Source organism: Microtus ochrogaster, chromosome 16, assembly GCF_000317375.1.
Source record: "Microtus ochrogaster isolate Prairie Vole_2 chromosome 16, MicOch1.0, whole genome shotgun sequence".
Classification (NCBI taxonomy): Eukaryota; Metazoa; Chordata; class Mammalia; order Rodentia; family Cricetidae; genus Microtus; species Microtus ochrogaster.
In genome coordinates, this window is record NC_022018.1 from 34,685,284 (window position 1) to 34,709,771 (window position 24,488).

Here is a 24,488-nt window from a genome sequence, read left to right on the forward strand (position 1 = left end):
GAATTCATCACTGCATACGTGTTAGATTAAGACAATTTCTACCTAGATTAAGGAGAGGAGGAAAGGGATAAGAAGGAAGGGGGAGGAGGGGGGAGGAAGAAGAGAGCTTTTAAAACCAAAACATGAGCAAGAATTCTTCCATAGACAGTTCAAGGATTTTAAGTGACTTGGGCAGTGATGGTTTTAGCCCATTTCTGCATGCAACAGTCAGTTCAAGAATGATCTGTCAACTCAGCAAGCAGGGTGCAAACGATTCATTCAGAATTGAGTTAAAACAGAAGCCACGAAAATGTATCCAAGAAATGACTGCCAGGTAGACAGACATAGCCTGCAGTCCTGCAACCACCGTTACCATCCTGGGTCGTTTGCCTGGTGCCACCTTAGAAACTGTCCTGATTCTGTACAGGACATTGAACAATAACAGCTTGGTCAGCTGACTGCTGTGTCATACAGCATTCCTGCAGATGCCAGCTCCTGCTCCTGCAGATTGCCAGGCGAGACGCGGCAAAGCAGAGGCAGGCAGCTAGGCACAAAGCAGCCGAGTTTTAAACTTTGATTTTCCTGCTGCTGCCTAAAGCCTCGCACGGGAAGAACATTACCTTTGTGTAGCCAGGAGCCGAGCTGCAGTCTGACTGTGCACGGTAGCTTCTGATGTGGCAGCATGAATTCTCAGCTGGGCAGGTACTGCTCGGAGCTTGCTAACCAGACTGTCTCTGGTGGAGCTCGGCTGCTTTTCCACCTCGTATGTGGGGCGGCGGGGAGGGTTTGCTTCTTGTGCCACGCTGTTGTATCTGCAGGAGACAATGCTTGGCATGATTTGTCTGACTCAGTCCTGGGTAACTCACCACACTGGCACCGTGGGACGCCCCAGCTCCCATTTAAGGCTGGTCACGGGACTAGCGTAACCCCTCACTCCACAGTAAAATCATGCTTTAAAGGAGAAACCAGACTCATTGGCCTAAACTGATCCCAGTTCTTTCTGGATGCAGGACTGTTGTCGCCTAGCAGGGACATAACCAGCCATCAAGTGGAGAATAGCCGGGACTGCTGTCTGTATGCAGGTGGAGCCTGGAAGAGTGGCAGTCTCGTTTCCGTCATCCGACGACTTCTTATGTTCCTAACTAATTGTGCTTGCTAAGCACACAGTGCTCTGAATTACTCTTTCTGCCTTGCAGCCCTCATCAAGTTGGGCTGCAAATCAGGGTGCCAGGAAGCCTACATCAGCCTGGGCTCCCTCCCACCTGCTGCTATGCTAGCTAGCTACTAGGATGGGTCACTCTGATGACAAAGAAAGGTGCTTGACTTCTCTTGGGAGGCGTGGAGTAACATAATTCTTGTTGGAATTGATCTGCCTCTTTGTCTTTCTCTCCCTTTCTCTGGTGTGTGTGTGTGTGTGTGTGTGTGTGTGTGTGTGTGTGTGTAAAATTCATCAAACCAAAGAACCTGAGAGATATCATTGTGGACGTGGTTTTTTTAATGATTTGGGTGGGGGGGGGGAGAAAGAAAAAGAAAAATGACAGCCTGTGGAGACAGCGATTTGAGAAAGCAGCACACTGAGGTTATTGCCAATTTGAAACACTGGGTTTGTGAATCCAAGCCCTAAGGGAGTAGCCGGGTAACTGAGGAAGAGATCGTAGATAAAGAAATAAAAATGACAAGCGTAATGGAGGCTCCGCGAAGGGAACTGTCGGAGCGTCAGTTCACGGATGGCAATCTCGCCAGGCAGAGACTGAATAATTCATAGACAGAAACTACCCTGCCTTCACCTTCCCATTTAAACTGGGCATGAGCTGAATCCCTAATAAATTTCCAAGATAAAGTAAAATGCCAATTTGAATCTGAAGAGCTGTTAAAAGCAGATGTCGCATCCCGGAGTCTTTTGGTATCTTTTCACAGGGATGCTCGGAGGACGGCACTTCATCAGGAAGCACCGTCACCAGGGAGAATGCCTGTGATTACAATAGCAACAACAGAATGCCGTTGGATGGTCTCTAATTTACCTAATTTGCTAAGACTGACTGGCTTAAACACCCGTTGTGTGTTGTTGCCATGCCCGGTCCGCCGAATCTAAGACAGAACAAAAGTGGCATGGTGTGTGAGCTACCTTGATTTGCACAGCCTGGGGAAGAGCATTCTCCTAAGTTACAATGTCTCTGTCATCCACTTTTCTTTCTTTCTTTGCCTTTTTTTCCTCTAATGGTTAGCCCTAAGTGCTTTTTGAGGAGAAATGGCGAGCCTGTCTTTGCTACATAACAGCACTGACTTGCTAATTTATACACTTTAAAAAAAAATTTTAAATATACAAGCATGTGTCTATTTGAGGGGATGAGAGATTCAGTGTTGGGAGAAAGGTTTAACAAGCCAACTGGGATGGTGTGTGTGTGTGTGTGTGTGTGTGTGTGTGTGTGTGTGTGAGTGTTTCCTCCATATGAAATTCTTTCCCAGGATTTGTGATCCCTGTGGTATTTTAAGAACCTCTTTGATTGCAGATCTCAGGTAACACAGCCAGCAGTCACTGTGCGAAGCTCTTCCAGAAAGCCTGTGTGCCTCCTTCCATGATGTATTCAGTCTTTTCGGCTACGTGGCTGTGTTTGTGCCTGCTTGGTGGACAGAGTCTGTGCTAAAGAGAACTTTTTGTCTGGCAGACTGTACCATTCATCTCGGGGTGATTGTGCCATTCTGAGGAGGTGGCACGGACTATCCATCCTCCCTGGGGAACAGCGGAAGCATTTAGCAGATGTGGGGGCTTCTGGAATTGTCCTTCTAACAGCATGGAGACAGCACGTGACTCATGCCAACCAGCAACACCTTTGTGTTTGACTATTTCAGGGAGGGACCGGAGGTATGTATGACAGCCATTTGAGAAGGTCCCAAATCTCTCACTTAAAATTTGGGGATTTTGCTCAAGACTCAGCCCTGATGTGTTCTTTCGTAATTCATTCACCTGGTTTACCCCCTTCTGTAAGTTCCCCTACCGCCCTGCTCTTGTAATAAGGTAAGTTGTGTTTCTAGTCATTTATATAACAAGCATGGATGCGCCTTATCATCTGATGTTAGTGGGGACGTGCTTTTGATGTTGTCTTTTCCTCCCATTTTGTTCTCACTACGCTGGGGCAGACTCATAAGTTTATATTTCTCTGTTTTCTGAGTACAAGTGAAAGCGTGGCATTTTGAAGCATGACTTAAATATTGTGTTTTATTTTGTTTTGTTGTTTTTCTGGCTGAGGACATTCAAGGTTCTAATAGTGTTTAAAGGAATGGGGGAAGCAGTGAACACTTTGCTTAAAGGTACCAAGCAGTTGGCTGGCCATCACCCCTGTTTTAGCACACTACTGTTTTTAGGGTGCCTGCTTTTCCAGCCTTGGCCCCCACTATTGTCACTGCTCCAGAAAGAGGCTCTGCTGGGAGTGACCGCAGAACCTGTGTGAGTGCACACTGCACCCACGCCAGCACTTCCTCCCCCTCTCTGTGATAAAAATACAGTTTTGCTTATCAGCAAAGGATTTAACTTCTGACGCCTTAAATTGTTTCGAAAGCCAGAGTTTGAGCAGGAGAATCATTGAGTGAGCCAATTGGTTTTTCTGTCCAATATTTAAGCAATAAAAGTATCCTCCAGTTATCTGAGAATAAATGGAATTCAGGCTTTGTCATGTGGGAAGACTCATCAAAACTAATTTTAGGTATTGGGTAAGAATGGCAAGTTGGGGAGCTTATTTTTTTTTAATGATGAACAGATATAGATATCATAGTCTTAGAAGATGAGGGTGTGTTTGGTTTCTTCTGACTGTAGGTACGAGAATATTGGTGTTTTGTGTATAATCTCTGTAAGACTCCTTCCAGTGCTGGCCAACACGGCACTTCCCTTGGCTTCGCCTCTCGGGATGCAGGGCTGCAGAGCCGCTCACTTTTAGAAACCAGTGTTTCTTTAAACTCAAATTTGCTTCACAAACTTTGTTGTTGTTGTTTTTTTTAATGTAAGTACTTTAGGTAATTTTTAATCCACTATTGACAATTTTTCACCGTTAATAGATACTCCTCATTTGCTCTAGATATAGTTGAACCAGCGAGGGGGAGGAGACGAGGGCAACTTTATAGCTGCAGATAACTGAAGACAAGAGTCTCTGTGAAAATATGTGGAATATGGGAGCAAGAATTAATTTAGGTGGAACCTAACACAAGAACAAACTCTACTGTATATTTTAGCTTTTGTTTAGATTTAAAAAAATATGGTTGTGGAGATATATGTGTGTGTTTGTGTGTGTGTGTGTGTATAAAACAGGTGCCAATGATGCCTTGTCCGCATGCTCCTACCTTGCCAACACTCCAGAGAGTAAACTGTAGTTAGAAAGAATGATTGAAAGCTCAAATCGGTTCCTCAGAAACCCATTTATAAAACTCACAGAATCAGAAATTATTCCCACTTTAAGACAGAACGTATAAATTTTGTCACTTGCTAATTAGTTTTGTTGGACATCTCTTCATGAGTGTATTTTACATTCCATCTCGTTATTGAAGTCCAGCTTGGAGCAAAAACCCAACCTGAAGTAACTGAAATTCCTCACAGAGAATACATTAACCTTCACTGAACATCTGTGAGCTACTTAGCAAGGCTATGGTGGATGCATTTCACAGATAATCAAATTGGATATTTGTCATCAAGCCTTGTGGCTGGATTTTCCCAACTGAGTTATTTTTACAAGAACAATAGCATAGCGTATTTCCCTGATTTTTAAGTGGATAGTAGTGAAAAGAGCCTTTGCCAAATATGCATTTTTGTGTGATTTTAGTATGGTAGTGAGAAAAAGCCAGGCAAAAATAATAAGTAGGTAGAGACAACCCTTTCATCTTCTGGGAAATGATTTTAGACAATGGTAAGATCAAAAGAGGTTGGTATCTTAACCTACAAAGTTTGAATTATTTGGAGGCATGTGCGTCTGTGTGTGGGTATGTATATGTAAGTACAGGTACCCTTAGAGGTCAAAGGGTGCACCAGATCCCCTGAACTGAAGTTACAGACCGTTGTGTGGTATCTGCTTTGTGCTGGGAATTGCATTTAGATCCTCAGCAAGAGGAATAGGTTGCTGACTGAACTCTCTCTCCTGGCTCAAGGCTGGTGTCTTGTATCTGCAAAGTGATTTTTCTTTTTGCATGACTTGTTTTCTATAGTAAGATGTTTCAGGTGTTGTATTATTGGAAATTTCAAGCGTGCAGAAGAGCACAGGAGCGTGGACAGCCATGCACACACCAAGCACCCCGACTGTATACGTATACTTTCTGGTTCTCAGTCTGTATACAGCTATGTGCACATTCACCCTCTATGCATCCATCAGTCTCTGTTTTAAGGTGCCTTTCCATTTCTAAGTAAGCTGCAGACATCAACACACTCCATCCCTAGGGCTATGCCTGCTGAAATGTTCAGCTAGATTCCAAGTCTCCAGGGCTCTCCTTTATTTTGGGCAGGTCTGAGAGTTTTTGAGAAGAAAGCGCCCTTCTGTTTTCATGTGGCACCAAGTATCTCCAGACCCTATCAAGAGTGTCTAGGGCAACCTTTAGGAGCCTGTGTTTTAAAACTGGAGGACAAAAATCCCCAAGTTTATGATAAAGGGAAACTAGTTAAAGGAGAAGCATGCGTGTGGGCCTTTCTCCGGTCTCGGTCTCCATTCCCAGGCCAGACTTATCCACCAAGAATTACTGGCAATCATGGGGACCACTGGTAATACAGCACCATCGCACTCTGGTGCTGGGTGGAAGAGGTGGGAGGCACAGGCAAGCAGTTTCCAAAGTTGTTCATGCTCCTGGGCCAGACTTCCCTCCTCTTTCCCACAGGTCCACGGGAAGGAACCCATGGCCTCTAGAGCCATCAGCAGCTGGCCTGCTTGAACTCTTTGGTTGCTCCTCTTCCCCCTCCGCTGTCTCCACATCTACCCTTTCTGCCTTATCCCAACTGTTTCCCCTCCAGATAGAAGAGAACAAATTTCCTTATTTTCCCCCCAAATCATTTCTGTTTCATGAATTTCGTAGCAATGGTTACAGGAGACAAAAATGACAGGTTAAAGAATCCCATGACCTCTTAAAGGGATTAATTAGTTTTTCTTGGTCTTAATTAAAACGTAAATGATTGAGAATTGTCCTGTCATTACTCATTCATGGAATCACTCCTCCCTCACCTGAACTGGCACCATACTACTCTAAGACCGGTGTCAGCGCAGGCCCTAAAAAGAAACTTTTCCTGAGCTCCCCACATCTACCAAGTTTCCTGGGCACCAGCATCTTTCATATCTGTGGCCCAAAGTATTTCCATCAGAAGCAACACTGAGGTCCTGTCCCTTGCTTCTTAGGGAAAAAAAGGCTCCCAAAGCCTCCCATTCCAAGTTTGCCACCTACATAACCATAACCATGCCGCCAGCTGTGGTCATGCCCTTCAGGCCAGTGCTCTTCCCTGAGCCCACGATGCCTTACGATTCTCTAGATAAGTAACTGGCTCCATCATTGCCAGAAGCACCCTCTGCTCTATTCTTTTGAAGTGTTCATTTTCCTGTTCTTCTGAAGTGATATTCGGATATGACATGCTGAGAAGGATCTTAGACTCTGCAGCAACTCAGGCTTACATTACTCTGTCAGGTCTGCCACCTAAGAGCAACCTTGCTCCAGGCAAATCCAGTTTGACCTCTCCAAAATATTGCTATGATTGTTGATATTTTAGTGAATTTCTAATGAATAGTCGCTAAACATTTGTGCCAATCTCATATCTACAGGAGGTGTTGACACCCAAGAACTTAGTTGGGTCACCTGATAGACCCCTGGAGGCTGCTCTTTCTTCACCAAATGTTGAGATTTGCTTCTCCTAGAGACCTTCCTATTAATACTTTCTCTTATTAAGGTCTAAAACTACCAGCTCAATGGGAAGCCTGACAAATGATCAAGTTCTTCTAGGTAAATGTCCCCAATCCAGATGTGTTTGCAAGCCAGAGGTCACTTCTGATGTCATTCCTCAGGTTTTCTCTACCTTTTTGTTGTTGTTGTTTTTGTCTTTTGAGACAAGGCCTATCACTGAGCTTGAGACTGGCCAGTTAGCTTGGGCTGACTGACCAGGGAGTCCCAGAGATCTATTTGTCTCTGCCTCCTAAGTTCGGGGATGGGTCCTTCTTTCTCCTCCCCACTTCTCCACTCCCCTCCATTCCCCTCCTCTCTCCTTCCTTTCCTTTCTCTCCCGTTCCTTCCTTCCATTATTTACCTTCTGCCCTCCCTTCTCACTAACCCTGGCTTTCTCTGTCTCTCTTCCTCTGCCAGGAATTGTACCTTCAGCCCCTACCTACTGGGTGAGTGTTTCCCCACTAAGCTATACCCCAAGTCTAGTCTTTTCATCCCAGGAAATACAGCAGATGGCAAAAGTTATACCAGGGAAACACATCCTGTAGACCTAGCAAAAGGGACCCTTGGCTAGGCCCCATAGTTCATAGAGACACAGCTTTCCCTACTGTGGCTCTTGTAAAGACAAAGAGTGAGTGGAAGAGGAAGATGTGTCTACTTGAAGCCTGAGATGCTCTGTGTACAGATGCTGGGGTCCTAGGTGGCCTGCATGTCTTCCTCCCGAGGACCGTCCTCCTCAGGGTGAGCTATACATGTGCTCCTGGTTCTGACAGGTGGGTGCGGAAGGACTCTAGGTGAGCTGAGTGTCCCCATATGTGGGAAAGGACTTTCCTGATACGTGAGAGTCAGGAGTGTGCAGGAGTGGGGTGGTAATGAAGCTGGAGCTGGAAGCTATGTACCACACTGCTGAACAATCTGGTCTGGACTGCTATGTGTAAGGGAGAATATGGATGTGATTCTTGCCTGCAAAAGGGTGTATTTGTGAGAGTCAAAATGTATCATTAGCACGCTGACTTACTGTGTGCTTTTTGTCACAGAGTATAAAAGACACAATATGACCCCCGCACCTGTACTCCTCCACCTGGGTCTGACAAATGCTGGCCTATAGCACAAGAAGCTTTGGAGATTCCCTGAGAAGCCAGTTGGTGTGTAGCTGTCTTTGTGGGTCACTAATTTTTTACTGTTAAAACACAGGGAAGAAAAATCTAGAAAGTCCATTCGACAGTTGAAGTTTGTAGTCTATATAGTTTTTAAAAGTTATAAAATACTAAAATAAAATTTTCATGCTTGTTCTAATTAATTAAAATAATTAATGATCTTTTTCATTCTTCCTTCCATCCTTTCTTTCTCCTTCCTTCCTTCCTTCCTTCCTTCCTTCCTTCCTTCCTTCCTTCCTTCCTTTTTTCTATTAATGAATCAAAAAGGCAGACTGGGTTTTGCACTTGATGCAGCCCCCAGTCCAGCACCTGATGAACTGGAAAGACAATGGTTATCATCACCACACTGAAGAGGAAGCTCTGGAGCCAGTGTTTTAAGCTATCTAATGAGACAATCTTCCTTACCCACTACTGACTAGTATCCGGCATGAAACAATGAACTTGGAAGATGAAACGGTAAGGGATACTCCATGGGTATGTGGAGTATGTGGTCCTCGGCATGGCTGTGTCCTTGTCAAACAAGATAGACTGCTCAGGACTTCACTCACTCCCTATGACAGTGGAAGGAAGGAAGTGACTTTTGCAACTTGTTCTATGATCTCCGCTCATTCAACATGGCACACACTCCTGTCTGAGCAAACAAAGACAACATGTCCTTTAAAGCTAGAAGAAACACCTTTTGAATAAAGGGTATGCTTCCTAAATTCTAAAACAGTTTTTTAAAACTGAACTTTTAAATGGCTGTAAATTATTCCAATGTATAATCCCTGTTTATTAAAGGGGATTAAAAGGTTTTCTAGTGCTCATTTTCATACATGCAATCAGATGACTTATTAGAACATTGGTGTTAAACACTGAGAATATTTTGAGGCTAAATTGCTGTAGTTTCACTTTAAAACTACAGATGTCTTTCTTCCCCCTTCCTTCCAAGGGCCTCAGTGGAGCTTTAGATCTGCACCCCGGATGTCCTGGACCCAGAGAAAATGCAACAGACTCTCTTGCTATCCAAAGCATGTTCCTGGGAGAGCGAGTGATGGGAAGCACCGCCTACAGGAAGCCACAGGCAGGACAGAGATGATGGAGGCTTGGCGCTTGCAGAGGGTCCATGATGTTCGGAGATAGGGAAATGGGGTCTGGTTCCTCACAAGGCTGGGATGGCAGAACTTTGGTTGGGAGACTAAGGATGCCTGGTGAAGACCCTGCACCCCTGTGGATCAAGCAGGTGTGAGACAAGCAGAGGGGATGACAGTGACCATAAGTACATAGACACTAGCTGGGAGCCATCTTACCTAAATCTGTATATGGGCTGTTTTCCAGAACTCTGGGTAGAGGAAGAAAACTCATAAAGAGAAAGAAAAGACTGGGCACCAAACCTGCACCTGCTCATTTCCTTGGGATATGTTAGTGCAAAAAAAAATTAACTTAAGATTCCGAATGACTTAAGGCTTTCTGCGTGCAACATTCTATTTGTATTTTTCACATCTATGCTACATCTATTTATCTCTGACAAAATGTTATTAGGGAAAGGCAGGAGAGCTGAATTAACCAAGCTAATTGATCATTAAGTATAATCGTCCATTAAGTACAAATTTCCATTTATAATCTATTTCTTCCCAGAGGATTTCAATTATTAGATTGCTGTATTGATATGCTGAGGAGGTAATCGTTACATGTGTAAACAAACAATATAAATTTCCACATGAGAAAGAGAAGAATATTGATCAGTTATGCATATTGTCAGGAAATCATCTAGAAGGGTGAAGACAGGCACGAGACTAAAGAGAGGTGAGTCTCATCTCAAAACCTATCTGCCACCTCTTGGTGTCTTCTCAATGGTTTCAGGACATGACCCCATGCTGTGCTCAATGGTTCAGCAGTGTGTACTCAGAAAAGTGACTTAACTCCTGTGATTTTCCAATGTTTCTTTCATAAGCAACAGGTAATGCCAAGACTCATCTCAAAGGGTTTCTGGCAGAAATAAAAGAATTAAACTTGGAACCTTCTAGAAACATTCTTGGTGGCCCATGAGCCTGTGAACATCTTCAGGAGCACAGAGAGCAATGTCCAGCCTCTGGCCTCACTCTCCAGCATCCCCTCTCCCTGTTCTCTCAGCACAGGCAGGCTGCAGACAACATGAAGGTCCTGTCACACTCTCAGCTCCCATGATCTTATTTTTCCTGCCTTTCCAGGCTTCTTTTCTGTCTGGAATGAGGGCCCCACACCTTTCTTGCTAAATGTTTCTCCTGGAGAAGGAATAAAGATTGCTAATCCCTGCTTCTGTCTATTCCCTCTCTTGGCAGACCAGTATTGGTAAGAAGATAGTGGTCTTCTTTGCAAAACCCTTCTGTCTGAGCTGGACACATCTCAGGGCCCTGTGTGATAATTAGCAGAGTATCTTAGTGGCTCCAGCATAGGAAAGACCCCCGAGGTCAGGGAGCATGCACATTTATCGTATCTGCCGGTCCCTGTCCACTGTGGCCATCTTACGTACCCAATCATGGTTTATGTCTGTTCTGTCTGGTTTCTCAGCACTGGGGATCACACCCAGGGATGTTACATGACAGACAAGCACTCACCATTGAGCTACCAGTCCAGACTCAACCATCATCTCCTGAACAACTTCATTTGCCATCATAATGTTGACTCAAGAAACAGGACACTTTGTATTAGTTTTGTTTCAAGTACTCTGCCTACATTTTATTAGATTTACATGGAGCAACCAAGTCAGAATTAGTGACACTTTCACAGATATTCATGATTTATAGTCTCAAAAAAGATGCCATGTGGTTCCCAGGATAGGTCAGTAACCAGGATGGAGGCAGCAAGACACTGGGCAAAAAATGTGGCATTCAAAATGGGTCCCACCCAGCATTGCAGATGAGCTGTGTGACTTGTTTGCTGTCTCTAGGTCTCATTTCTTAACTTAAGAAATGTATCTAAGGTCTGGGGAGATGGCTCAGTCAGTAAAATGCTTACAGAGCAAGCGTGAGGATCCGAGTTCATTTTCAGAACGCATGTGAAAAATCTGGGCAGGATAGAATGTGACTGTAATCTCATGACTGAAACAGAGAAAGTGTGGTCTATTTAAAAACTTCAGGACCAGTGAAAGACCCTGTCTTTTCAAAAAAAAAAAAAAAAGGTGAACAGAGCCTAAGGTAGGACATTCTAATTTTTCCTCTGGTTTCCAAATGTATTATAACCTGATAGTCCTGATAGTCATCCCTCCCCTCATGCGTGCGTGCACACACACACACACACACACACACACAGACACACACAATTTTTTTTTTTGTTTGGTTTTTTGAGACAGGGTTTCTCTGTGTAACAGCTCTGGCTGTCCTGGAACTAAGTCTCGTAGATCAGGCTGGCCTCAAACTCACAGAGATCTGAATAAATGTAGTTTTTAAAAATTGGAAAAAATTACTTTTAAAAGAGCAGGAGATGGGCAGCGACTGAGAGGTGAGAGCATATACCTTTAATCTCAGCATTCAGGAGGCAGAGGCAGGGCGATCTCTGAGTTTGAGACCAGCCTGGTCTACATTACAAGTTCCAGGATAGCCAGGGCTTTACAGAGAAACTCTCTCAATAAACAAGCTAACAAGAGCAACAACAAAAAAACCTAAAACAAATAAAATTCAAAACCCGAAAAGGGCTGGCAAGATGGCCCAGTGGGTAAAGGTACCTGCGGCCAAGCCTGAGAACTGGAGTTTGATCACTGGGGCCATACAATGGAAAGAGAGATCTGACTCCTATAGGTTATGAGTGCTGTCATTTATACATACATGTACACACACAGCACATGGATGCCATAGCACATGCTACACACACAAATAAATAAATGCAATTAAAATTTAAAAAATAAGTATATGAAAGAAATTATTTGTTATTAAGAAAGAAGTCCCATGTCACATAAGACTGTAGGGGAAGAAGGTGTCCTTAGATTGATTACCTTTAAACATGAGGTAGATGCCTTTAATCCCAAAACTTGGGAGGCAGAGGCAGGCAGATCTCCATGAGTTCGAGGCCAACCTGGTCTACAAGAGTTAGTTCCAGGACAGGCTCCAAAACTACAGAGAAACCCTCTCTCAAAAAACAAAAACAAAAATAAACAAACAAACAAAGTGTGTAGAAGGGGCCTCACCTTGGTCATTCCTATTGTCTAGCTAACATATCCAGGCTGGCCTGGACCTGGGGAGGGCTGGTGTAGCTCAGGTCACTGATACACAAACTGGCACCACATTGCAAGCCTTGTGGGAGTTTATCCTGCTGCACCTCTCCCTCCTACTGCCTGGGGAGAGGAGGCTTGTCTGGGATAGACAAGCCATTACCATTGTGGATTCTCAGTGAGCCAAGTCTGTGCAGCAATGGGAGCAGAAAAAAACCAGGTGATCTCCACACATGCACCAATGCTTTGCAAATGTGTATACAGAAATAAGCACAACCTATAATCTTGTAGAATACTATACCTAGCGAAGTTTTGTGACTACATCGTAAAATGCCCACAGCACATTCAAATGATTCTGTCACATCTACCTGATAGGATGTTAGATCAGTTTTTAGATAAATGGTCCAGATGCATTCTGGTAAAGCGAAGCAATGTTGGGTTTCTGATATCTTGCTTGTACCTCATTTACTGAGTCTTTTTTCTTGACATACCCGGAATCAACTGTGAACAAGAGGTACACCATTATTCCTAGAACTGAGGAGACAAATAGACCTTGGAAGTTTTCCAGTGAAGACTGAGGTGGGCCATGGCCAGCAATCCCTGTGTGTGTGTGTGTGTGTGTGTGTGTGTGTGTGTGTGTGTGTGTGTGTGTACATAGAATTTTTTTTTGAGACAGGGTATCAAGTTTCCTAGTCTTGAACTTACTATGTAGTCGAAGATGACCTTAAGCTTTTACATGCTCAGTGCTAGCATTACAGGCACACACTGCCATGCTCATGCAGTGATGGGGATGCAACACAAGGCTTTGTGTGCACTAAAAAAAATTTCATCAAATGAATTACATTCCTAGCTCATAACCCTGTATTTTTTTATTACATCTATTCATCTATCTATCTATCTATCTATCTATCTATCTATCTATCTATCTATCATCTATCTACTTGTGGTATGTGGTGTGTACATGTCACGATACATGTGTAGAGATCAGAGAACAATTTGTAGAAATTTCTTCCCTCCTTCTACTATGTGGGTCCCGGGGATTGAACTCAAGTTGTCAAGGTTGGCGGTAGCACACTTACTTGCTAAGCCCTCTCACTGGCCCTACCCTGTGTTTTTATATGGTATGGCACTTTGAGAGGTCACAAATGTGTAGTTTTGAGTTAGTGAGTTGAAGATCATATACCTAATGAAATCACTGGATAGTCTTCAGGCTTCAGGCAAAGGAGTCTCTAAGTCTCTAAGACACAGAGGCTATTTCTCTACTCAAATCTCTTCAGATTCAGAAACATGAGTAGCCTGACTTGTGTCTTTGGGAATGTTTTCATATGGCCTAATGAAAGGACTATTCTAATATATGGAGCTTGGTTGGCCGATTTTGTGGCAAATAACCATTGACTATCCTGACCCTGGATCCTAATTGCTTTTTTCTTTCCTGCCTCTACTACAGGTGCTGGGAACGTAAGTCCTCATGTCCCCCGCTTCCTGGGTACCCGAACGTGAGGACAAGAATACCCATTGTTCACTAGCTACTGAGGGTGATGGGGGGCAGGGCTGTGGGTTCTCGTGAGGAAAGATGACTGTTCTGTGTGCTCTAAGGTCAGTCCAGAGTCTTCCTTGAAAAAATAATGGCCACTTTGGGAGGAAGCTACTCAGAAGTCCATGTCTGCAAGAGACTAGAGGAAGATGATGGATGCTGGGGTCATGCAAAGAGCATGGAAGCCATCACGGATGGCTTAACCTGCCCAAAATGAGGCTAATTTGAACATCTTGATATATTATTTTACAAACAGTTTAGCCCAACCAAAAAAGCAGGGTTGCAAGAATCTTTACACAGGATAAACAAACTAAGAAATCTGAGTCATCAAGGTATGACTCCTCCATATACTTAAGCCACAGAGGAGGTGTGCTGGCTGCATTTATGTCAAATGACAGCACCTGTAGACATCAGGAGGCGGTAACATCAATTGAGAAAAAGGCCTCCATAAAACTGGTCTGTGGGCCAGTCTGTAGTGCATTTTCTTAACTAGCAATTGATGGGGGAGGACCCAGTGTATTGTCGTTGGAGCCATCCCTGGGCTGGTGGTCCTGAGTTCTATAAGAAAGCAGGCTGAACAAGATACCTAGGGCAAGCCAGTAAGCAGCACCCCTCCATGGCCTCTGCATCAGCTCCTGCCTCCAGGTCCTTGCCCTGTTTGAGTTCCTGTGCTAACTTCTTTTGATGATGAGCAGTGATATGAAAGTATTAGCTAAATAAACCCTTTCCTCTACAACTTGCTTTTGGTTATTGTGTTTCATCCCTAGCTAAGATAGGAGGGGAGAGGAGTAACTGTATAGTCTTTGGAAATGAACCTGAATATCACCAGAGGGGATGCAAATTGAAGATACCCATCATCTAAAGGTGATGAAGATACCTACCATCTAAAGTGGAGCAACAGCCCTGTGGGGCTTTCCTACCTGTGATGTCTAGCCAATGGGGAAAGGCCTGTACAGGGAACTCACTTAGACTCTGCAAGTATGCCAGGCTCACGGAGTAAGGCTGAGCCCATTTCCCCCAGAAGGAAGGTGAAGAGTGTGGCGGTGCCTTGATATTAATGGGGTTAGCCTGCCCTCCTCCATCCTTATGCTAGTTTTCCTTGACACTGAAAGGGATGTGAGCTTCTGGGGACTGGATCCTTTTATTATAAGTCCATCTCTGAGACCCCTGGTAGGATTTTAATTCCCCTCCCCTGCAGAGATTTGAGGATAGCAATGTACCCAGTGTTAGTTTTCTGACTTTGACGGGTGTGTTGTGGTTTTATAGAAGAATGTCCCTTGAAGGTAGAAAAATGTACACTAAAATATTCTAGGTGACGGGACAAGAGGCCGCTACCATACTCCTGGATGGTTCTGATAAAGAGCTATTTGTACAGTAATCCCAACATCTCTCCAAATTTGAGATAATTTTGAAAGGTAAAGTGCGGAGCTGGGTGGAGGTTCACTTTTGTAATCTTTGCACTTGGGAAGCTGAGACAGGAGAACTGTCACAAGTTTGAAGCTAGCCTGGCCCGGCTGTGTAGTAAAACTCTGTCTTTTAAAAGCAGACAAAATCTCCCAAACAATCCTCCAATCCCCCCCAAATTATAAACAGTTTCAAAGCAAACAATGACTTAATAAAAAATGTTATCTAACTCAGAATTTTAAAATGATTTATTTTATTTTATTTCATGCATATGTGTTTTGCTTGCATATATATGTGCACACCAGTTGCTGGCATAGGATCCCTCAGAACTAGAGTTACAAACAGATGTGAGCAGCTTGGAAACAAGCCTGGGTCCTCTGTAAGATCACCAAGTGCTCTTAACTACTGAGCCATCTCTCCACCTCTCCCCTCAGTAATGCTTAAAAGCAAAACCAACAATTTTCCATCATCAAAAATAGACAACAGCGTTGTTTCTGCAGAATTTGCCTGAGTGTTAACTCTGCTGCCACAGGGCACAAGAATATGGGTGCCACCCACATTCAGGGTGGGTCTCTCCCCCTCAGTCCTCTCTGGAAATGCCTCACAGACCCACCCAAAGGTGCACCTTAGGAATGCCCAGGGTGCTTCTTATCCAGTCAGATTGACAGTCAAATTAATGAGGCATCACATTTTATAGAGAAATCTTGCTCTGGGCATGTAGCTCAGGTGGGCGAGTGCTTGCCTAGAACACACAGGCTATGGATTCAAGTCCCAGCACTGCATAAGCCTGGAGCGGCTGTGCCTGTAATCCTATCACTTGGACAGCGAAGAAAGAAAGAACGATCAGGAGTTGAAAGTCAGTAGTTAGGGAGTTTGAAACCATATGGAGCTCACACAAAATAAACCAAAAAAGAAGAAGAAATCTTACACGGACGGACCTGACATCTCTGCTGACCCTCTGTCTGGATCGTTTTTCCCACTGTCTGGATCGTTTTCCCACATGATGGGTTTAGTCTTTCCCTTTCCATCCTTACGATGGTTTCTTTGACACTGAAGGGTGACTTCCTCAGACACTCAGTTCAGACGCCAGTCCTGATTAATACTGGGTCCATACTTCGACTTCATGTGAGTGAGTATATGCGAACTTGTATCAGCAGGAAGGAACATTCTAGATCAGATTCTTAAGAGGGAGTGAGGTTAAAGAAGACCCTTGGGCTTTGGTAGCATGCTGGCTACTTGTATGCGATCTTGGGCAAGTCACTTGAGCGCTATGTATCTCTTACTTGTGAGACGTGGAAAGAGTGTCTCATGACCAGTGAGACATTTTGAGTGATGTGTCATAAGCTTCTCGTCCACAAGGAGTCTGAGCATGCACTGAATACCCTGAGGTGACCGGTGGGTCCATCCACCCAGAGCAGGATGCATTGATTCTCTCAGTGGCAGCCATGTTCACACACTTCGCTCACGCTCAGTGAGAATACTCGCTCTGTGAGAACGCTCGCTCAGTGAGAACGCTGGCTCGGTGAGAACACTCTCTCTGTGAGAACGCCCATCATTCCATCGTTTAGGACAGACCATGCTATTCAGCCGTCACAACCAACTCCGTATCTCGGCAGCTTCTAGAGCAGCCAAAAGTCCACTATTATTGTTTTCTTCAAGCAAAGACCTCCGCAGACCCCTATGACCTTCGAAGGAAGGCTTCCCTTTGGGATAGTTCAGCCTCCTTCTTCAGACAGGTCTTTAGGGTGCTGAGGTAGGAAGAAAAGGATACAGCTGAGCCTGAGTGATTAGATGCTTGAGTCAGATAGGAAATTCAATTTCCCTCACATTTTACTAGTAAAGACCAGACCTATGGCCTGATGTGAAGAAAAGCAGCTAAAGTCATGTAATCCCTTGAATTTCTAAAAAGCAAATAGCAAGTGGGAGCAGTGGTGGCTCTCTGTCTCCTGGGAGGAGACATTCTAATCAAGTGTTACTAGAATTGTCAAGTTTGTAAACTACATGGAAGTTTTGATGGTCACGCCAGTGATATCTACAAATGGTTCCCTTTGAAACAAGAGTATTGATATATACATATATATGTATATATCAATATATATAGTGCATTTAACTTGCTTTCTCTTCCCCATTTTTCATCATTTTTGCAGTTTTATGACTCAGAGAAGTGGCGTTGAATCACAGCAAGCACGTACTAAGCGCTTATCACATACCGATAGATGAATATCACTGCCCAGAAACTGCAATTGTAAAGGCAGTGGATGGGTAGATCCAAAGTCATAAGGCTGTGATGAAGCCAGAAAAAGGTTTTTCCTGCATCCTGCCATCAGCCACAAGAGTGCTTTTATTACTTCCTTGAGAAAAGGTGGCCCCAGCAGAGTTATTTATGTCTGTTGGCAGTTTCCAAAGGCGGTTGCCGTCTTCAGCCTTGGACTCTATTCATGCCCAGAATGTTCCATGCAGTCATAGGGTAAAACAATGTCCGGCACAGTTCGAGGCAGTATCCTGACTGAAGTGACTCCACAGGGCTCCTCCCAGCGAGAAATTACAGAGCCACCACTTAGATGCTACCTCTTCTTAGTTTCCTGTTGCTGTGATAAAAGACCCCAACAAAGGGAACTTAAGGGAGAAAGGGCTCATGTGGATCACAGTTCCAGGTCATAGTCTATCATGGTTGGGGAGGCAAGGCAGCAGGAACAGGAGGCAGCTGATAATATCGTATCCACAGTCAAGAGCAGACAGCGGGGAATTAATGCAAGCGTGTTCGTGCCCAAGCTGGCTTTCTTCATTCTTATACAGTCCGAGATGCCCTGCCTAGGGAGTGGTGCCACCCACAAGAGGTGGGGTTTCCAACTTCCATTACTTCAATCAAGGGAATTGTCCTGATCCATGCCTACAGGCCAACCTCATCTAGACAATCCCTCATCAAGACTCTTTTCTCAAGTGATTGTAGATTGTGGCAAGCTGACCATGAAAACTGGCCATCACATACTTCGTAAAATCACTGAGTTCCAACCAGAATGAGTTAGCATTTACATTAATAGCCTGCCTATCCTCTTTACTGGATTCTGTGAAACAGAATCAAGGGACTATATAGGAGGAGAAAAGGGACTGGAAAGGGGGCGCTATTGATACCCCAAATCGGAAAACGCAGTGGGGAGAGGGTGAATGAGATGAAAGCAGAGTGACAGATATATAAGAAAATGTCACAGTGAGACCCATCTCTGGGTCTGGAGAGATGGCTCAGGGAGTAAAGAGCTTGCTGTGCAATCATGAGGACCCAGAACCCACATAAAAGCCAGGAATAGCAGCACAAGCCGTTACTCCAGCACTGGGGAAGTAGAGAGACCTCTCTGATCTCACCCACTAGGCCATCTAGCTGAAAGAGAAAACTGGGGGTTCAGTGAGTGGTATTGTCTCAGAATGAAAAGTAAGGTGCAGGGTGATAGAGGAAGACGTTCACCATTGACCTCTGACCTCCACAGAGGCCCACGTACACCCCACATATGTGCAGACGCTTGCATACACCACACCAAACACATGCACATAGAAGCCCACTTCTTTGTATGATAACGCAAATCTTACTGATAGAAAAGAGGGAAGGTCTGGCCTTATGCAGGGTTTTTTAACCCCCTGCTCCTGAGAGGTTTCTCAGACTAACGAAGAGCGAAATAGGTGTCTGCGTTCACTCTAGAAACCCAAATGGTAGCCTGCGCCTTTCTTCTTTGCTGTGTTTTGGAATAATAAATTGACGTCTGTATGCAAAGAGGAAAAGGGGATCAGGCTGGGTTTGTATTCTCAGCTGTGGCCCATACCCTGCCAAAGGAGAGACTTCGATTTCATTTTAGCATCCAGGAGACATCAGGTCCAATTTAATTTGATCCCCAAATGACCAGGCTGATTAATTGTCAAGTCAGGTCTTACTTCATAGTAAACCTTAATCTCTCACAATTTGCCATGAAATGAATGGGAGTTGGCTATTTTGGGCACGAATAAAATAGGTCTAAAGGAGCCTCCCCAGGCCTTCTCTAGGCCAGGTGGGGATGGCCTGGCTGTGCCCAAAGAGGAACAGGTGGAATGAAGATTAGGTCACATGGTGGGAAGGGGGTGGCTGGAGGCCGGCAGCTGTTGAAATCCCAGGTGTGTGTGAGTTGGCAGGGGTACAAAGCCAGGAGAGCTGCTAACAGCTCAAAGTCCCTGGGCTGTGCAGCTGCTTGCCTGGCGCTCGCTGTGGACCCACCTGTAGTGTTGACGGGCGCACCCCACTCTTAGGAGCAGGGGAACATGAAAGGTCTCGGGGAAGAGCAGCAACAACCCTTCTAACCAGAGGGTGGCAGGCAGCAGGCTTGCCCCCTCATTGATGAAAATGAGTGGGCTTGAGACCAGACCCTCTTGGCTTTTCTTAGTTACCATGCAGCCCTTGGAGGTCTAAAAAAGGAGACATGTTTTCTTTCTGTCCCAAGTACCCTGAGGAAGTAAATGAAAAAAAAAATAATAACCCTGAGCTGGAGGGTAAATCAACAGGCAAAGGTATTGGAGGTGGGGAGATGACAAGGGATCAAGACCGAGAGACAAAAATAAAAACTGCCCCTGCTGGGCTCGGGGAATGTGGGGAAAAAAAAAAGTCCTACCAGCCAGCCTGTCTTAATCTGTTTCTGCCCTTTACAAAGCCCTGCTGTGGCTTTCACAGAATGGCCATAGCTCTGAAGCTAGGTTTGCAGATTTAGTGGCTCTGGATTATGCAAATTCAAGCGACAGCAGTGTGTATAGGTGAAGTAGCAATCCCTTGCAGGTGCGCTGGCTACAAAGGGTTGCTAGCTCTCCTATGTCCAAGGCAACTCCCGAAGAACCAGAAACCAGACCAAGGCCATTGCCTTCTTGCTTCTCCCATCTCTGCTTGTAAATACACACAGCAGATCTGCTGCCCTGCTACCACGTGATCGCCCTCTCCTGCATGCCTTGGAGAATCAGAACCCACTCTGCAGGTACAAGGATGCCACAGGTCTGTGATGTCCTCCCAAAGGCACGTGGTCCCGGCTTGGTTTGGGGAAGGAGTGAAATTATTCGTCAACGGACTCGTGTGTGGGTCCTCAGGTCACTGGGGGTGACTCCAAAAGAGGATAAGAGGGTAGGACCCTGGTCACTTTCTCTTGTGACATCCTCAATTGTGGTAGGAGTGCTGTTATGTGGTGGGAGCCTATGAAATCAAGGGCTGGAACCTCACAAATTGTGAACCAAGATAAGTTTAAAGTGGTTTAAACTTAAATCAATGCGTCTTTTCACATTATGGGTTGATTGTCTCAGGCACTTTGTCATAACTACAAAACACTGGTGACAAGATGGTGACAGTGGTTATCACATACTAGCCTTCATGGACTCTGCTGTCCTTTGGCATAGCTGGGTGATTTTGTCTTACAAGGGATCTTAGTAGATGGCGTCCGGAAAGGTTTTTCAATTTCGGAAAAACATATTCTGGATCCAGTTATTTTTGTGGCCTGGAATGAAGTGTATCTATAGTACATCATGTTCCAAAGATAAAAACTCCATTCTAAGCATGCCCAAGAGGGATATAGAAGAAACTGGAGTCCTCATTGTCATGGCTGTTGCTTTGAGACCAGCCCTAACTGCCAGTATCTGTATTTCTCATAACAGAGGATCACCCAGACTTGAGTGGGCATCCACACTCATTCAAAGGACTCTCGATTCAGAAAGTCTGGACGGAGTCTAAAAACTAATGTTCTACACCCAGACCCACAATCCAATGGGGCTGATCCATCTCCTGGGAACAACAGGGTCAGAACCCCTTCAACAACTGAACTGCCATCCACTGAAACTACTGTTGGTTGGGTTTTCACACACTTCCACCTGTACACAGAGAAACCCTGCCTCGAAAGAAAACAAAACAACAAAAACCAAACCAAACCAAATGCCTATATGGTACTCATTGTCCAGCCTTCCTCTGGCCAGTCCCTACCCCCACTTCCTCTCCTATAGTGTCCACTGTTCTACTCTGGTCAATAAAATCAACTTTTCTCAGCTTTTTCTCATATTTTGGTGAGAAAATGCATCCTTTGCTTTCCTCTGCCTGCCTTATTCCACTGAATGAAAAGCCCTGAAATTCCTTCTGTGTCATTGCAGGTGACACCATCTCATGATGACATTTTGTTTGCATATATACCTATTCTTCCATAAACAGAACCCTTAGTCAAAGAATCTCAACTTTTTGTCCTCTTCAGGTGCAGTAGGATCACACCCAGGGCCTCACACATGCTAGGCAAGCTCTCTTCTACCGAGCTAGGCCCCTTGACCCAAGTATCTCTACTTTTTTAACTTGGAGGTATTATCAGAGTTGAATGGGAGGGTGCGCTCAGTCTAGGAGAATGAACTAGAATTTGTAGAATATCAAATATGCAATTCCACTTTCAAGTTGGTATTTCCTGGGTTTCTTTCCTTATCCCTAACCATAGAACCTGGGGCAAACTCTTCAACTTCTCTAAACCTCAATTCGTCTCTAAATTTGGAGTAATATATTTATCAGACAGATGTGCTGTCAGGCCCAGTGATGTTCGGGACTCAGAGACACGCTGAGTGTCAACCACTGGAGAGTGGAATGAATATGTGTCTCAGCATCTTAGGTAGCAGAAAAAAAAACCCGGCAGAATCGATGCACAAATACCAACTCAAAAAGCCCTAAAATACAGGTACTTAGGGGCGAAAAGATAGGTAATGAGTTACTTGTCTTTTTTTCTATTTATTTATTTATTAAAGATTTCTGTCTCCTTCCCGCCACCGCCTCCCATTTCCCTCCTCCTCCCCCAATCAACTCCCCCTCTCTCATCACCCAGAAGAGCAGTCAGAGTTCCCTGCTCTGTGGGGAGTCCAAGGACCTCCCACCTCCTTCCAGGTCTAGTAAGGTGACATCCAAACAGCCTAGGCTCCCACAAAGCCAGTATGTGCAGTAGGATCAAAACCCAGTGCCATTGCTTTTGACTTCTCAGCAGTCCTCATTGTCCGCTATGTTCAGCTAGTCCGGTTTTATCCCATGCTTTTTCAGACCCAGGCCAGCTGGCCTTGGTGAGTTCCTGATAGAAAGAACATCCCCATTGTCTCGGTGTGTGGGTGCACCCCTCGCGGTCCTGAGTTCCTTGCTCGTGCTCTTTCTCCTTCTGCTCCTGAGTTACTTTTCTAAATCACACAATTAAAAAATGATGCATAGCAAGTAATATATATTATGTTTTTATACATTAGCATTGGAATGGGAAGGAGAGCCAGATATAGACATAAAAACCTCAGAAATAAATACATGAATACATGAGTATCTGTCAGGTTGACCAAGGTCTGTGTCAGACAGTGCTAAGAAGTTAAGGCGCTGACACCCTGTGAATAGGACAGTACCAAGCAGGAACCTGGCAGCTGCTCTCCAATGCCTATTTTCTCATCTACACAACTGAGGTCATGCTTTCCATAACCACTAAGAATAACTAGTGCCCCAGCCTTTTTCAAAGGTGCTGCTGGGTGAGTTTTCACTAACATATGACTGGAAAAGTCACTAGAAACTTCTGGGGAGTTTCCTTGAGTAAAGGAGTCTTGATTGGAACAAAAGTGCGTGTCACAGAATGGTGGCCATGATCTTGAATGTTGGAAATTCTCCCCTTAGCTGACCCAAGGAAGCAAGCTGTCCTTAAAGGCAGAGAAAAATGGCCTTGGGTTATGCAGGCTCATGATGGTTCATCTTGACTAGGTTTGGAACCCCCAAGGAGACACACTTCTGGGTGCGTCTTCAAAGGCATTTCCACAGGGAACTAATGGAAGAGATGAACCTAACCTGAATGTGGTTGGCATCAGCCCATGGTTGGGGGCCTGGCCGAACAGAAAAGAATAAATGAGCTGAATGTTAGCTTTATCTCTCACTCTCTCTCTGCTTCCTGACTAGGGATGCAATGTCACCTCCTGCTTCTGCCGCTATACTTCCCTACTGTATAGATTGTGAGCCACAAGAAACCCTGCCCTCCTTAAGTTGCTTTTGTACAGTATTTTGTCACAACAATGCTAATACAAGCACGTCACTAGGCATTAGGGTGGAAGAAGAAGGAAGAAGGAAGAAAGAAGGAGGAGGAGAAGGAGGAGGAGGAGGAGGAGGAGGAGGAGGAGGAGGAGGAGGAGGAGGCCTGTTCAAAGAAAGCAGTTGTAAACAAATATAGAAACACTCCAAGACATTAGCAGAATAGTTTTTAAAATAATTTTTGTTTTAAAAGAGTAATTACTTCTTAAACCTCTGCCTCAGCTTTCCTGTACATTACTCATCATATACAAAAATATTTTGTTTTGACTGGGCAATCACTTACAGAAAAAGATTATGAATTCAGTTTTTCATGTTTCTCTTTCCTAAAAACAAGGATATTCTGCTTCTCTGTCATCTGACTTGTTTCAATAACAGTGTGTCTAGGCCAGAAAACCACAGCCCCACATCTGCTGCTAATAAAAGCCCGTGATCAGTGGTGCCCGCTGACTTTCAAAATGGGTTTACTTCGCTCCCACGCTGGGCATGGAGCCGGCTCAAGCTTGTTTCTGTTGTCATCGAGATACAATGGCATTGTGCGTATTCCAGGAGGAACAAATGACCAAGCAGAATCTGTGGCAGCCACTGAAGGCCATTGCATGTTTGTGTCTTAGTGACAAGTTGACAGTTTCATTTATTAAGTTGCTGAACAGGCAGGTTTAAAAATTTTGTAACTTTCTTGGTAACACTTGGTTGCAAGTCACAAGGCTAAATGACATTTGATAAGCAAAACAGCCACATTTTCAGTACAAACAGATTCTCCGATCACCAACCTTAGAACCCTTCCTTCCTTCCTTCCTTCCTTCCTTCCTTCCTTCCTGCCTGCCTGCCTGCCTGCCTGCCTTCCTTCCTTCTTACTTCCTTCCTTCTTTTTTCCTTCCTTCCTTCCTCTTTCTTTCCATAAAAAATATGTGAGCTTTGAACTAGGCTTAAGGTGGAGGCCACTGTCTAGTCAAGACTTCAGCAGGCCCTGGCCCTGATTGGCAGGTTCCTACATAAATGAGTTAGGGACAGTCTGCAGTCCTCCTTGTAGATGGTCATTTTGCCCAGTGAGAAACAGCTCTCTCTCTCTCTCTCTCTCTCTCTCTCTCTCTCTCTCTCTCTCTCTCTCTCTCTGTGTGTGTGTGTTTGTGTTTATGTGCGTGTGTGTGTGCGTGTGTGTGTAACCCACTTGAGCAACTCTTTTTTTTTTTATTGAGAAAAAAATTTCTGCCTCCTCCCAGCCTCCCACTCCTCCCGCCCTCCCCCCACTCCTCTCCCCCTCCCTCTCAAGTCTGAAGAGCAGTCAGGGTTCCCTGCCCT

The 24,488-nt window shown here is 44.7% G+C and overlaps 1 long non-coding RNA gene across 8 annotated transcripts; it reads left to right on the plus strand.

Annotated features, from left to right (window-relative positions):
- Positions 1–481: 481 nt before the first annotated feature.
- On the plus strand, positions 482–11,299 carry LOC101989385. Of its 8 annotated transcripts, none has more exons than XR_003377564.1 (7): positions 482–681; positions 990–1,294; positions 2,490–2,995; positions 7,291–7,319; positions 7,908–8,015; positions 8,299–8,483; positions 8,959–11,299. It is a non-coding gene; the product is annotated as an uncharacterized LOC101989385 (long non-coding RNA). The 8 variants fall into 8 exon arrangements; XR_258443.2 differs by having other exon boundaries at positions 2,490–2,842; positions 8,295–8,717; XR_003377558.1 differs by having other exon boundaries at positions 2,490–2,842; positions 8,295–8,483.
- Positions 11,300–24,488: the final 13,189 nt, after the last annotated feature.